This window comes from Halichoerus grypus, chromosome 6, assembly GCF_964656455.1.
Source record: "Halichoerus grypus chromosome 6, mHalGry1.hap1.1, whole genome shotgun sequence".
Lineage (NCBI taxonomy): Eukaryota > Metazoa > Chordata > Mammalia > Carnivora > Phocidae > Halichoerus > Halichoerus grypus.
The window spans coordinates 164,276,286-164,292,173 of record NC_135717.1 but is presented as its reverse complement, the minus strand read 5'-3'; the positions used below and the strand labels follow the sequence as shown (position 1 = coordinate 164,292,173).

The window sequence follows — 15,888 nt, the reverse complement described above, 5'->3', positions numbered from 1 at the left end:
CCGAACTGGCTGGGAAAGCCAGCTGTGTGCGTCTTCCCAACTCTGGCTTGGTGACATCTCCTTGCTAGCCAGAAATCAGCCACCGTGGAAGTATGTATACCACAGAATCTGGCAGACACTACAAGCCATGGCTCCCGCTGTTCTGTTATTGAACATTCACCGGCATACCACTGTCTATGTCACCTGCTTAAAAGGGATGTCCTAGCCCTGGCATAAGAGCCCCATCTCCCCCTCCCCAGCAGACTTGCCAACATCCTAACCATGCAGGTGAGCCCAATGTGCTAGCTAAGGCATGGTTGGCCAACTTTTTCTTAGTAAGTGAGGTCGTCACTATTTTAGGCTTTAGGCTAGAGGGTCTCTGTTGGGGCTTGAGGACAGCCATAGACAAATGGGTATGACTGCGCTCCCGTAAAATTTTATTAAAAAAAAATAACAACAAAAAACCAAGCTGACTCATGGGCCACAGTTTGCTGACGCCTGCTCTCAAGGAACTGCAGAGCAACAAGATGGAAGGATTTGGGGTCTTCAAGGGATCTTGTGGAGCAGAACTGCCCCATCGGCCTGCACTGGCTGATCTATTAAATGATGGAGAAATAAACATCTATTTTAGTTAAGTCCCTGTACTTTGAGTTACTCTTGTTAGGAACTAAGAAAGTAACTGCTCCTTATGGCTACTCTCCTAATTCATCAGAACAGAAACATACCTTTCCTAGAATTGAAAGGGTCAGATTTGGCTGCTTTCTCCTAATTTCTGTGTCTCTAGATAAGAATAAGAGAGTCTGCAGGTCCAAGGCAGGGGGTATGTAGGAGAGTAGGTTCCTGGGTCTCGTTTACAAAGGTCTGGGGACCTACAGGACAAAAGCAAGACAGTGTGCTCTGAGCGTGCCTGTGTTTGCACTGGCCAGGCTGCCCGGCGGGGGGGTAGAGGGGGCTGAGGGGTGCATCAGGCCTGCAGGTGCTCCCTGCTATGCCCAGCTCTAGTTTCCCAGTTTATTGGGCACCTGGATGAGGTCAGCCAAGGGGAGGCGGGGGGAACAAGGCCAAGAATTTGCTGGCAGCAAAGGAGCTCAGTAGTTCTCAAAGAGCCTAGAAGAAAGCCATGTTCTGTTCTTGCTGTGAGGTGCAGGAGGTCCACCTGGAAGAGAACTTCAGGAAGCAGGGAAATGTGCAGGGCGTGGGTGCCGAGGGGCAAACTCTAGGCCAGGGCAGTCCTAAGACCCATGCTGCTGGGGCACACACGTGCCCAGTCCTCTCTGTTGTCTTCTATCATGCTGGGTCTATTCATGTGTTCCCTGCCTGGCCTTGGGCCTCTGAGTTTGGACCCTGGACTAGTGAAGGATGAATGTGGTAAGTACCAGAATCATAGATAGATATTAAGGAACTAATATGTTAATAATTCTTCATTAATTCATTCTAATCACCTATTATGTGTCAGGCAGTGTGCAAGGCACACTAAGTGCTTCCATTCTCAAAATATTTTACTGATGACTAAATAATAATGATAATAATAATAATAGCAAACACATAAAGCATTTCTTGTGTGCCAGGAACTATTTTAATTGTACATATATATACACACAGAGATGTAAATATATCCTACACATACCTGTGAATGAATATGTGATGGAGTATGCATGTGTATATACATGTAACATACACACACACACACACACACACACACACACATACTCATTCACATATATGATCTTATCAAATCCTTGCCTTAACCCTGCAGAACTTATCTGCATCTTTCAGAAGAGGAAACTGCAGCACAGAAAGGCTAAGAAACTTACCCAGGTCCCAGAGCCAGCAGATGGTAGGACTGAGATTGGAACCAGGCAGGCTGTTGCTGGAGCCCTGCTCTTCCCGCCCCACCCCTACCCCAGTGCCTGTCTATGCTACTGAAGGTCTTCCACGTTCACTTAGATGCTATTCCGATGCTGCCTGGCTCACTACTAGATGTCACATCCTGGGCCGGGGGCCAAAGAAACATAAATTCCCACTAACAGGCCGCAAACTCGAGACCCTCTTGCAACTGCCCCTTCCGAGAGCTCCCCATCACCTACCCAACCATTTCTTCTTTCTCACTGTTCCAGCCAACAAGGCCCATTGCCCGTGCCACACGCACATCTCCTTACTGCTTTCTTTCTTGCCTGCACGCATGGTGTGTCCTCACCTCAGATCCTCTCCCTCTATCCTGCTTTCTTTCAAGTCCTCCTGCAGATACTAGTCCCACTAAGCAGCTTCTGGCTTGCAGAATCCCAGAAGGTCAGTGCTGAACAAGAGCACTGGGGCCAGCTCCTAACCTTGCTAAGATCAGGGTACTAGAAGCCTGAGAAACGTTAACTGATCGGAAGGGGTCGCAGATGTGTTGAGGAGCAGAATCCGTGTCTTCCTCTAAGGTCATTTAGCAAGTCTCTCTATGGATACTTTTAGACTTGTGTAGAGCAGCGATTCTCAACCAGGGGTGCCTCTGTCACCCAGGGGACACCCGGCAAACGTCTGGAGACAGTCTGGGTGGTGACAGCTAAGGAGGTATTGCTGGTGTCTGGTAGGTAGACAGATGCTGCTGAAATGTGCAATTACAATGCACAGCACCACGCCCCCCCCCAAACAAAGAATAATCCAGCCCCAGATGTCCACAGTTGAGAAAGGTTGAGGTTGAGAAATCCTGGTGGAGGGTAATAACATTTTTTTTTTGCATCATCTCGTATAGATTAAGCAGTTCCCATTACAGGATTCTGTAAGCATGACCATAAAATGGTGCCTCAGAAATGAATTGTGAAATGACAATTCAGAGGACGACAGGCCTGACTTGGACACCAGCCCTGCTCAACACGCTTTCCCAAAAAGCCAAATTCCCTTTCATAGGCTTCCAGGCCCCCAAGCTGATGAGTTTTTCCTTTTCTTTTGGGTAGCAAAAAGATGAACAAATTGAGACTGTTTGGTGCTGAAGTAAAGTCACACCAAGATCTCCGTGCACCTCTGTAAGGAAAAAAATTGTATTATTGCAGCAAATGGGATGTGTGATGGTGCCAAGTTCCTAGGAGAAATCTTTGTCCAAAAATTGTGTCTACTTGCTGTTTAATGCTGCTACCAAAGTACAGAGAAGGGCCGGCTCATTAACCTATCTCGGATAAGGTAAAGAAAGTGTGCTTCCATGTCTTCCTCCCAGCCAATCTCTTCTGCCTTGTGAGAGATCCCAAGGGGCCTGGAACCTTTCTCCTCTGCAGAAGTAGATGGCCAGTTAGTGGCAAAACCCACTGTGTTTGCCTCCCCACAAAACAGAAATTCCGGGTCCGTTCAAATATGTGAAAAAAGAGCTCTCTCAAATGCAAGGGCTACAAACACCCAGGGGGATGAAACTAGTGTGCTCATTTCTGAATGTGCTGTCATGTTCTTTTGTATAGAAAGTAATAAGGCATCATCACTTGCTTTGGCATCATGGCATATTTTAAAAGAGTCGAAAATGAGGCCTATCCTTTAGAGAAAAGAGTCACCCCTAATTTTCGCAAGCCCTTCATGTACCCCTCTTTGGTAAAGGCTGGTTGTTGAGGAGTCCTCCAGAGAGTCCTTTATCTCCTTCATGTATTGTTGTAGGACCTGAATTTTTAGCTGGGCACATGGCTGCCCAGAGAAAGGTGGCTTCTGGGCAATCGGATACGGCCACACGACTAAGCGCTGATCAACAGGAAGTAAGGGAAGTGGTATGTGCAATCTCTGGAGTCTGCTCTATCCTTCTACTTGCCCTCTTCCCACTAAAGAAAGGAATTCCTGGTGGGTGGGGTCAGTCATATCACGCCATGCCATCACTTACGGGATGGCAGAGCAACAAGAGGGAAGGTGCCTGGGTGCCTGGCTTGGAGTTGCCATAACAGCCCCAGACTGCTCATGCCTGGACCATTGTGTGCGGGAGAATTTCAAACTCCTGTCTTATCCAAACCACAGGTATTTTGCAGGTCTGTTACAGCTAATGAATCTGTATCCTAATGAGTCCATTCCACAAATGGGTTTTTAAATTAAAATCAATTCAGGGAAGGGGCGCCTGGGTGGCTCAGTTGTTAAGCGTCTGCCTTTGGCTCAGGTCATGATCCCAGGGTCCTGGGATCGAGCCCAGCATCGGGCTCCCTGCTCCGCAGGAAGCCTGCTTCTCCCTCTCCCACTCCCCCTGCTTGTGTTCCCTCTCTTGCTGTGTCTCTCTCTGTCAAAAAAAATAAAAAATAAAAAATAAAAAAATAAAAAATCTAAAAAAAAAATCAATTCAGGGAAGCACACAGGAAGTGCCAAGTACATGCCGCTACTGGGTTAGGTGTTGGAGATTCAAAGAGAAAAGTACACACACCATCCTCCAAGGAATCTAGAAAGGACTAGGGGTCTTCTGTGTAATAATTTTCACAAATACACACATGCATCAGTGGTTGCGGTACAAGGGCAAAGCTTGAGTGTGACCATTCCAACACTCCCAGGGACACCAGTCCCGTAAGATGCTCTATGATGGGTGCACAAATGTTTTCTGCAAAAGGCCGACTAGTAAATATTTTAGGCTTTGTGGGCCATACGGTCTCTGTCGTAACTACTCAATTCTGCTGCTGTGTGAAAGCAGCCACAGACTATAATAAGCAAATGGGTGTGGCTGGTGGTCCAGGCTATTTCATTTATAAAAACAGGAGACAGACAGCTCTAGTTTGCCAGCCCTGCTGTACAGTATTTAAATAGGATAACCTTCTCCTTGGGACGTACAAGAAACATAGGTTGTTAAAAGCACTGAGAGTTTTTAAAAACCTGTTTGATTTTTATTTAGGCCGGTGTTCCCCAAATTTATTGGACCACTTGCCACTTTTAAAAAATAATGCTTATTAACATCCCAGAACTGGCCTTCTAAATATGCTGTTACAAACACTGGCTAACTAACTTTTATTGTTAATAAATTAATTTAGGGCACACATAAAATAAAAAGGTAATACAATGACCACCTATATGCTCACCACCCAACCCAGCGGAAAAAATAAAGCATTGTAAGTGCACACAAAGCACTGTAGTAAGTACTACACACCCCTCCTGATTCTATCATGTTGTCCACCTTCCTGAGATTACCTTCTCTCTTCAGTTTGACATTTATCATCCTTATGCATGCTTTATACATTTTATGACTTTTACTCAATTCCTGATAATATACAGACTGTTTTGCATTTTGGTAAACTTTATGTAAATGTTAGCACACTACACAGAATCCTGCCTCGATTTGCTTTTCTTTTTTCTTTTTTTTACACAATATTACGTTTCTGGGATTTGGCTGTGTAATAACATGTAGATCTGGTTCATTTATTTTCCTTGCTACTTGGTATTCTATTGAATGAACATTTATTCATTCCTTCTCTTGTAGACAGCTTGTTTCTTTTCCTTTTTCTTTATTTTGCTATTATGAATACAAAATGAACTCCTTTGTATACGCCTCCTTATTTCCATACGGAGGATTCTCCGGGACATAGACCTAAGAGTGGAAGAATGTGTTTTCAAGTTTACGTGAACGTAAATTCAGAGTGCCCGATGGCACAGAGTGGTCTCACCGTCCTACATCTTTGCCCAAATCTGGTATCATCACACTGTAACTTTTTTGCTGGATCCGATGGGTGTGAAAGGCATACCTGGGTGTGGTTTCGAATGCATTTCAGGATGACTAGTGAGGTTGAGTCCTTTTCATATATTTCTCGGCCATTTGGTAGAATATTTCCACGTTAAGTCTTCACGAGGATCTTTGGCACTGGCCCACGCTGGCTCTATTAGGTTGGTGCAAGAGGCTGCCATGCACCCGAATTTCTAAGAGGAACTAAGGCTGGAGGCTGAGCCTTTCAAGATGAATCTGTGGGCCTCGTTCAAAGTGACTTTCACATTTCCCAATGTTGATTCTCTGACTGGAGCTACCCCTTTGGCAGAGAGAACTGGGCTTTGGAGTCAGACAGACTTGGTTTGAATCTAAGATGGGACACATCCTACATGTGATGGTGGGCAGGTTTCCTAACCCCCGGGAGCCCCGGGGTTCTCAGTGTGCCGAGGAAAAGAAAGACCCTTCATATAGCTGAATGGAGCAGAGTGTGAGAAGCACCCAGGACAGTGTCTGGTCCAGACAGGTTCTTGATCATTAGTTCCCTCTATCATCTGCTAAGATATAGGAGTGGCCATGAGCTGAAGCTCCACCTATTTCTTTCCATTTTTTGTGTGCCTCAGTTTCCCCCACAGGTAAAAGTCTCATTCCCATCTGCACATCTAACGTCAGGCCACAAGACGGAATAATCTTCAGGGCTAGGCAGGCCTTTGGAGATCATTGAGTCTGGTGGTTCTTAACATTTCCTAGAGCAATTTAATGAACTGATGAAAGGGAAGTTCATTCTGGAAAAACGGCCCGCACACCCAGCACGTCGCGAAGACTACAGACAAGCTGAAGGAGGGGACTTGCTCCTTCCCTGTCACCCAAAGCCCCTTTGTTGTCATGGCTTTGTACTAAGTACTTTGTACTAAGCACATGCCTCTGTAATAAGTACTGGTTGCCTGCCTAATTGTGAAGGGAAGATACTGTTCCTGCGTAAATAATATTTTAAACTAGAGTTTAAAAGATTCACTGGCAGGTAAGTCAAGAAGCACCCTGGGCAGAAATTTAACAGACTCAAGAGGAGGGCAAAAAAGAGAAAGAAAAAAAAAAGTCCCTGTTCCCTGGAAGCCAAATCCCATATGGCAAACTACTCCCTCACAAAGCCAGCTTGGATGGGAAGCTCCAATTTGGAAGTGAGCCCCAAATGCCATTTAAGATGTAGTTCTCGGTGTTGCTGCAAGCATCACAATGTGTTTCTGTTTTGCTTTTAACACTCTGAAAGCTCGGAACAAATCCCAAGTGTTGGCAAACTGTCTGTCGCCTGCAATATGGTTTCTGCCCCCACCCAGGTGTAGAAAGCCCCGCTGCAGAGGGCGCGTCCCTTGCAGCTGCCTGGGGTTCCGGTGGCCCCCTCTCCACCTGGGTTCCCTTGGCACCCACTACCTCACCTTCTTCGGGCTCTTCTCTGACCTAGGGCCTCTCTCCCTTTATGTCACGGTGATTCCTCTTCATCAGTACCTTCCCTGGGGCATTGGTGGTCACCCGTCTGCCAGTGTCTCCCCCAAAGGCCTCCGGAGTTGAGACCTCTCTTCGAGACACCTGACTCTTATCCGACTACCCACGTCTCCACGTTGAAGCCTTTTTGCATCTGCATTAGTCCAGGAAAAGTCTTAGTCTGTTTATTTACAGTAGCAGCAACATACCTAGTATAACTCAACTCCCCTCCCTCCCTCCCTTCCTCCTTTCCTCCCTTCCTTCCTCCCTTCTATCTTTCCACAATTACCTACTGGACCCACCTATGTGCAGGCTCTGTGGTAGGCCCCAGAATTCCAGTATATCTGATTTCTGCCCCAGCTCTAACAAGATAAGGAAGCCAGCTGTCTAAGTCCATGCTGCATGACCCTTTCTTCTGGAATATTCTATGCCCCCTAACCTCTTCCCTAACTTCTTGCTCACCTGGGGCAAGGCCCTGCCAATCAGGAGCCATATGTGCCTTTGTCCACACATCCTCCTTTCCTTCTGCTACCTCTTCCCACTAGTGACCCCACTTAAGGTTGCAAATGCAGCTGGTGATGGGTGCTCGGCTGCTTTGAGGAGGTGCGGTACTCTAGCCAGTGATGACTTTCAAAACTCCTGCTTGTCACTGGGGTGGGGAGCGGGGCCCCCGGTTAGCTGGCTGGGCTGATTCTCTTCCGGCATGCTGGGGTGGCTGCCTCAGCATTGGACACAGAAGGGTGGAGACATGCCTGGCCTCAGTCTGGGCCACAAGCCCTATCCCCGGTGCTATACGACCACATCTCATCAAGATACTTATTTCCCCTCTCTCTCAGAGGAAGTTGAGGCTATTGTTTTTCACAACAAGGAGGAGAAGACCTTCTTGGTCCCAAGTGGTGGAATAAAGATAATCACCAATATTTAATGTGCATTTACTATGACACAGTGTACTACATGGTTTATATGCCACATGGTGCTAATAAATATATATTATTTTTAGTTTTTTTAAAAGATTTTATTTGCTTATTTTGGAGAGAGAGAGAGAGGGAGAAAGAGAGAGAGAGCAAGCGGGTAAGGGGCAGAGGGGGACGGAGAGGGATAAGCAGACTCTGCACTAAGCACGTAGCCAGACTCAGGGCTCGATCTCACGACCCTGAGACCATGACCTGAGCTGAAATCAAGAGTTGGCTGCTTATCCGACTGAGCCACTCAGGCGCCCCATAAATATATATTTTTATTTGATCCACCCACAACCTTATGAGGTGGGCGATCCCCCATTTTGCAGATACGGAAACTGAGGCCTAGAGAGGTGAGCAACTCACCTAAGGTCACGTAGAGAGTAAGTGGTCACGCGAGGACTGGAACTCAGGTGTCAGGCGGCAGGGCCCACACTCCTAACCACTGTGCTCTGCTTCCTCTCTGTTAGATGCTCGGGGAGAGCAGCTGACTCCCTGGCAAGCTTGCTCTGGTGAAAAAGCCTTACACGGACCCTCTCATTTCAGTGGACAACCAGCTGGGGTGGCAACTTGCCTTTGGCATATTCAAAACTGAACCCATCATTACTTATCCCATATTGTCTTTGTCCTGTACTTGTTAATAGCATCCCTAGCTACATACTCTCCCAAGACAGAAACCCCAGAGTGACTTTTTACTGTAAAAATCTGGTGAGGGGAATAGGTACCACATGCTACAAAATCCAACAGTCAGGTGAGTTTCCCTCCCATCTCTGTCCCCCCGTGTGATGGGTTAAATTATGTTCCCCCATCAATATGTTGACATCTAGTTCCCCACCTGTAACTTTACTTGGAAATAGGGTCTTTCTGGATGTAATCAAGTTAAGATGTGGGTCTTAATCCAATAGGACTGGTGTCCCTATAAGCAGATGAAAATGTGGATGGAGATACAGAGAGAAGAAGGCCACGTGAGGAGGAGGCAGAGATTGGGGTGATGCTGCCACAAGCCAAGGAACAGCCGGAGCTTCTAGAAGCTGGAAGAGGCAAGGAAGGATCCTCCCACAGAGGATCTGAAAGGAGCACATCCCTGTTGACACCTTGATTTTGGACTACTGGCCTCCAGAACTGTGAGACCATACCTGTCTGTTGTTCTAAGCCATCCTGTCCACGGTACTTTGTTACAGAAGCCACAGGAAACCCATACACCCAGTTTGCCAAACCAATACCACCCCGGGTAGCGGTTTCATATCTACCCTTCCAGAGATAGCCTGACACGGGTAGCAAACACAAGTGCATTCTTCACACAAAGCTGACACCTTATACACTATCCTGCGTGGTATTTTTCATTTGGCAACACGGCCATTAAAAAAAAAAATGGTGGTAAAATATACGCAACACAGATTTACCATCCCAAGCATTTTCAGGTGTGCCGTTCCGTAGCATTGAGTACGTTCCCACTGTTGTGCCACGGTCACCACCACTCATCCCGGGAGCCTTTTCATCTTCCCAAACCGAACTCCGTCCCCAGGAAACACTAACGCCCCAGCATCACCCCCACCCCGGCTGCCGGGGTCACGCCTAACACCCCTCACTCCCTCACCCCTGCACGGGTCACCAAGTCCTGCCCCTTCAACTTCGCTGTGTCTCCAGCCCTCCCCACCTCTCAGTCCGGCAGCCGGCTGCTCTCACCTGTGTTCCCGCAACCGCTTCTGGACCCCTGGCCCACCCCCGCCCGCCTCCGCCCATCATCCACACGGCCACCAGCCCCTCTTGCCCAAATACAAATCTGGGGGCACCTGGGTGGCTCTGTCGGTTAAGCATCTGACTCCTAATTTCAGCTCAGGTCATGATCTCAGGGTCCTGAGACTGAGCCCTGCCTTGGGCTCTGCGCTCAGCGTGGAGTCTGCTTGAGATTCTCTCTCTCTCTCCCGCTCTCTGCCCCTCCCCCCACACTCGTTCTCCCTTGCTCTCTCTCTAAAATAAATAAATAAATCTTAAAAAAAAATAAAATACAAATCTGGTGTCGTCTCCCTGCTCAAAGTCCGCGATGGCTCCCACCTCCTGCAAACGCAGTCAGACTTCTGCACGAAAGACCCCCCACATGCAGATCTCAGCCCCGCACTCTGCGCCATGTCCCATGCCTGGTTCAGGGCCTGGCCCCCAGGAGGCGGCTCAGAGCCGTGGCGCTCGAATGGTCTGAATTCCTTGTTTCTTCCAACACACGCTCCCAACTGGAGGCGTACGCGGTTCCCCCTGTGTGGACGGACTTCCCTTCCTCTGCTCTCTTCACCTTCTCTACCTGATCAGTCTGTTCATTCTGCAGCATTCACATCAAAGGGCACCTCCTGCCTTTCTAGCCCTCCTGGGGCGCGGTCTGGACTGCCCTATATTTGAAGAGTTAGCACATTTTTCTGTAATTACTTGGAGACCTCTCTGTCCTGCCCCCTGCCACCCCCAGATGGTGTGACAGCCACACGGTAGGTGTTCGGTGTGCGCCTGCGGAGGGCAGGACCGCCCTGCTAGCTCAGCTCCCGGAGCAGGCTTCATGGCCTGACCCCGACGCCGTTAGGGGAGGACAGGGGAGCCCCACGGTGACTCTCCTGGGATCAGGGCGAGGGCAGGTTTGTCTTCCAGGAGGCACTAATGCACTGACATTAGTGTGGGGCGGCGGAGGCTCGCTGGGGTCACCATGGGGCCTGCAGCACGGATTTCATGCCCACTGGACTGAGGAGGCGGCTGGCACTCTGTGGCTGCACCTTCAGCCCGGCCCAGCCCAAGAGGCTGCGGGGAGCTGAGGAATTTTCCGGAGCCAGGCAAGGACAAGGGCGTTCCAAGGAAGGAGAGAGAGAGTGACTTCTGACTCTGTGAGAGGCTGGGGAGCCTTCCAGGGCCCACGGAGCCACGCCAGGGCCCAGGTGCTCCACCTCCATGACCTTCTGAGGGACAGACGGGGAGGCCCCAGGGCTGGATTCAGGGGTCGATGTGGAAGTGACTGAGGGAAATGGCTGCTGTGGATGTGGCTCCAGATCCCCTCCCTTCTTCCTTCAGGGTCTCCTGCCCATGATAGCAAGTGTACCCTTAAATAAAGCAGGAGCGTCACACTGTCTTTCCCCTTTGGAGCCCAAGGTGCTCTCTGAACGCCTCCTCAATTCCTATCTGCCCCACACAGGTTCACTTTCTTTGTAGCACTCAGACTCTGAAATCACCTTGCCCATTTGTTACTACTGTTTATTGTCCGCATCTCCCCAGTGGTGCCTCAGTCCTGGGGTCTCTGTGCCCAGAACAAGGCCTGGCTCCATACAGATGCGGGGAGGACGATGGAGAGCATCTCTCCTTCTGACATCAAGAGCCAGAACTCCCCTCATCTGGCTGATCCTCTTCTTATAGGAATGAGGGCCAACAGCTCTAGCAGGATGAGGTCTGTCTTCTAGGTGACTCGGTGACCACCAGATGCTGTGGCCCTGATGTGGTGTCCCTATGCCCCCCATGGGCACTGGCCGATCATCAGCACCCCATACATGTTTGGTAAACGAACCCAAACTCCCAGCTGTCATTATAAGGCTGGGTGGAAGGTACCAGAATCTTTTTTTTTTTTAAGATTTTATTTATTTGAGAGAGAGAGAATGAGAGACAGAGACCATGAGAGGGGGGAGGGTCAGAGGGAGAAGCAGACACCCTGCTGAGGAGGGAGCCCGATGTGGGACTCGATCCCAGGACTCCAGGATCATGACCTGAGCCAAAGGCAGTCGCTTAACCAACTGAGCCACCCAGGCGCCCCAAGGTACCAGAATCTTAAGACAGGTACTGTTGTGGTGCAACCTTCACCTTAGAACCTAGTTTGACCCAAACTGGACAAATGACAAAGCCTGTTAACCTCAAAAGGTGTCCAGGAGACCTGAGAAGGGTTAAAAGTAGCAGATCAAGCTCTGGTGCAATTCGTTAAATTCATACTCGACTCCCTTCTGGGGTTCCCCACCCCATGAAGCAGCTGTCGCCCCCATCTTTACAGGGAATGAATCTCATCCCATGAGGCGGGTGAAGTGACTTGCCCAAGGTCACCTGTTACAAAGCAGCAGACCCAGATGAGAGCATCTAGAGTGGGGTTTGGCACCTAGTAGGTGCTCAATAAATACAATGAAAGAGTGAAGGAAAGAACATAATGATGACCCTGGTATCCTATCCTGATACCCTTTGCACTGTACCACTCCCAAACTTACCCATTTTGGGACAGCTCAAAATCTGGTTTGAATTTAAGAGACACTCTTTGCAAAAAGAGCAGCCATTTCCTGGAGCGAGCTCGTGGTTCTAACAACCCCCAAATCCTGTTGGTAGGTGCTGTTTATCAGCTAAGTTAGGATTTGAGAACACGCCTTATTATCATTATTTTAATACAGCCCTACTCTGGAGCAGAAAAACTGCCTCTTACAAATATGGGGAAATAAACAGTATTTAGTCTTTGTATTTCTAAAATGTTTCAAGACCAATCATTAATAAGAAAATGTACAAACCCTGCCAGGATGTCTTATTTGTTCTTTCCTTTATTCTACTGCCTCCCCTCCCCCCCCAAAGGAGAGGGAAAAGAAAAAAAGAAAAGGCCTAATGTCCCAGGTTTAGATTATCTGATACTTTAATTAAGGAAGAATAAATGGGTCACCCCTGTCAGCTTACAGACTGCAGTCCCATCAAATGGTGTTCCTTTTGAATAAACCCGATCACCATGGTGAGGCTTTACCATAGCTGAATAAAGACAAAAGAAGCGCTCGGGCCGCATTTGGCCAAGGTCGCTCTGAAAATCAATGGCTGCGCTAGCATCAGACCTGAGAATCCTTGACTCGGTTGTTCTGTCCCAGCTGGTATCCCAGGCTGCCTCCCACCAGGACACCTCGGCCAGCTGGTAGGTAATTATATGTGCTAATAGTCACGACACTAGCCGCCAACACCAAGATCCCAAGTTCCTGAATTTGTTAGAACATCCAAGGACCCGCCCCTTTCTAGGGCTGTTTATTGAGAGAGGCGAGCTTCAAGCTCTGAGCTCTGCTCAGCCCAGCCCAGAACTAAGAGCCTACCTGGCAACTGGGAGGATGAACGTCTGAGAGTGGGGAGGGGAGGGCGACAAGGAGACTGTGTTGTTACCTTCCCTCGCCAAGTCCTCCATTCTAGAACTCACGTGCCTCACAGTAGCTGTGTGACCTCAGACAATTTCCACAGCCTCAGTGAGCCTCAGCCTTCCTATCTGTAAAATGGGATAATAAAACCTGCCTTGCACAATTGTTGGGGACTGCGCGCCATGAAGACTGAGTGCCAGGCACAGAGTAGGTGTCCAATACCTATTTGTTGGATATCTGAATGAGCAAAACTTCCTGCAGACTGGAGACAGCAATTCCTGCTTCAGGTCACATGAAATGAGGTGGGAAAATATATGTATAGATGTGTCTGTAAATTGCCTAGACTGAAAAATAGTCTTTTTTTTTTTTTTTTTTTTAAACTGGTGCATCCGTCATGTACTGAATTTAGTCTAGTTAATGGAATTTCTGAGTTTTACACTTACTATTTAGGAAAGCTAATGAAATACTGTATTTTCTTTTTCTCTTCAAAAATGATTTCCAAACTTGAACATTTAGCTGGGCCAGTCGATGAGTACGTCTTCTACATATCATTCATGATTCTGGAGACAAAGGAGTCAAGAATTGAGAGCTAAAGGACTAAAAATAGCCTGGAGACTGAATGGAACTGACTTCTTTTGTTTCCCCGCTATCCATGTGTGCATTCTGGCCTGCCAGGGCATTATGCTCGCGTCCTGGATACCAGTAAGAGCTCCATGCTGGACGAGGGGCACGGGGATGGACAGTGGCCCCTGGAAGCTCATGCTCAGTCTACAGAATTGCAACAAGGAAAAGAAGCATCTGGAAGAGGGTCGTTAGCATCCTTGAAGAGGGCTGAGTCTAGGTCTAGGGTTGGGGAACCAGAAAAATTGGTTGTATCTCTGGGTGTCTGGGCTCTTAATCCTGTCACTTAGTATCCGTGTGATGCTGGGAGAGTTACCTAATCTTGCTGGGCCTTGATTTCTTCCTCTGTAAAATGGGACAGCACTACTTTCCTGGATAACAACAGTATCTGGTTTGAGGTTCACATGAGAAAATGTTAAGAGCCTTTAAGAATTATAAAGCAATATGGGGCACCTGCATGGCTCAGTCCATTAAGTGTCTGCCTTCAGCTCAGGTCATGATCCTGGGGTCCTAGGATCAAGCCCAGCACCGGGCTCCCTGCTCAGTGGGGAGTCTGCTTCTCTCTCTCCCTTTGCCACCCCCCCCCCCATAGCTTGTTCTCTCTCTCTCTTAATTAAATAAATACAATCTTAAAAAAAAGAATTATAAAGCAATACATAGGTACGAGTCTCCATTGTTATTTCAGGGATAGTAGAGGCCTGGGGCAGTGCTAGCTAATAAAGACCATGTCGTGAGCACTTTCTTCCTTTTAGGCCTTATCTGTACAGGTGTTTCATGTTCTTGGCCCCACTTTGTGCCTGTACCAACCTCTGAGGGGGGCTGTTTTCATAATGGACATGTTATGGATTGGGAAACAAAGGTCCAGAGAGGGTAACTAGCTTGCCCAAAGATGCACAGCTAATTAACCATGGCGGTGGGATTTGGATCTAGACAATGGGACTCTGGAGCCCAATCTCCTAACCTTTAAGCTATGGAATCTCTTGAGAGCATGACAAACAAGAAGGAATACTTGGACAGCCACAGTTAAGGAAATATCTTACTTTCCCTGCCACCCAGCAGACTCAGGACTGTTGCAAAGAGAAGAGCTGGAGCCTTGAGGACAGCTCCGACTCGAGCTGGGGACAGCAAGTGAGGTGGTGGGAGAGAGCCTGCAGGTAAGGTGCCACTTCTGGGAAAGAGGCAGCAGGGGAGTCTTGCGGGCAGAGGATGGGCTTTGGAGTATGAGCCACGAGGACCTCATCTCTGGTACCTCCATCTATAAATTGTCCCCCCAACGGCTTCCTAATCTGTAAAATGGGAAGATGATACTCACCTCAGGAGGCTGCCTCAGGGATTAAAGGAGACAAGTAATGAATGTAAATCTCCTCCTGTAATTGATAACTAGCACACAGTAGGTGCTCAATAAATGACTGCTCCTTAGCCTCCCCCCAAGACATGCTGTTATTCCAGGTGGCAAGGTATAAGGAATGGCCGTGCAGGTAGAAACTGCCTAGATAGCCTAGACAGAAACCCAAGGAGAGTACAACTCAGTGGTTAGGACTGTGGGCCTGGAGGTCTGGGCCACCTGAATCCATATCCTGGCTTCATCACTTACTAGTCCTATGACCTCGGGCATGTTATTTAACCTATCTGTGCCTCAGTTTCCTTATTTATAAAGTGGGCATGATAACAGTATCCACCTCATAAGGTTTGGGAAATATTACATATTAATTAATCTGTGTAAAGCACTTCAAGGAGCCCAGCATACAGTAAGTATTCAACAAATGCCAGCAATGATAACTTAGATCAGCCCCCTGCGTGGTCCCGGGTGGAGGGGCGCCTCTGGGTCTTCAGGGGGCTCTGTTTTATGCTGCAAACCCTCCCTTTCCTTGCAGACCCCAGTCAGATCCTGGAAGGGTGGAAATCTCTGCAGCCTGGTCACATGATTGGGCTAGATGAATTTCAGAGGAAGGGCAGTTCCTCATTGGAGGCGCAGCCGGGATTTGAAAATGGTGATTATGTAGGAGTCGGAAGTCTTTGACGGTGTGTGTTCAGGTGTGAAGTCTCTAACCTCTTTGAGGGTCTGTGGTCCAAGTTTGCATCTATGGCATCTGGGGTTCTGTATTCAAGGTGTGAGGTCTCTGAACTC

General features: G+C 48.3%; 1 protein-coding gene across 2 annotated transcripts in view; it reads right to left on the bottom strand.

Moving 5' to 3' along the window:
• Positions 1-15,888, bottom strand: part of ABTB3 (ankyrin repeat and BTB domain containing 3) — a 300,970-nt gene that overhangs the window by 56,687 nt on the left and 228,395 nt on the right. The gene's annotated exons all lie outside the window — the stretch shown is intronic.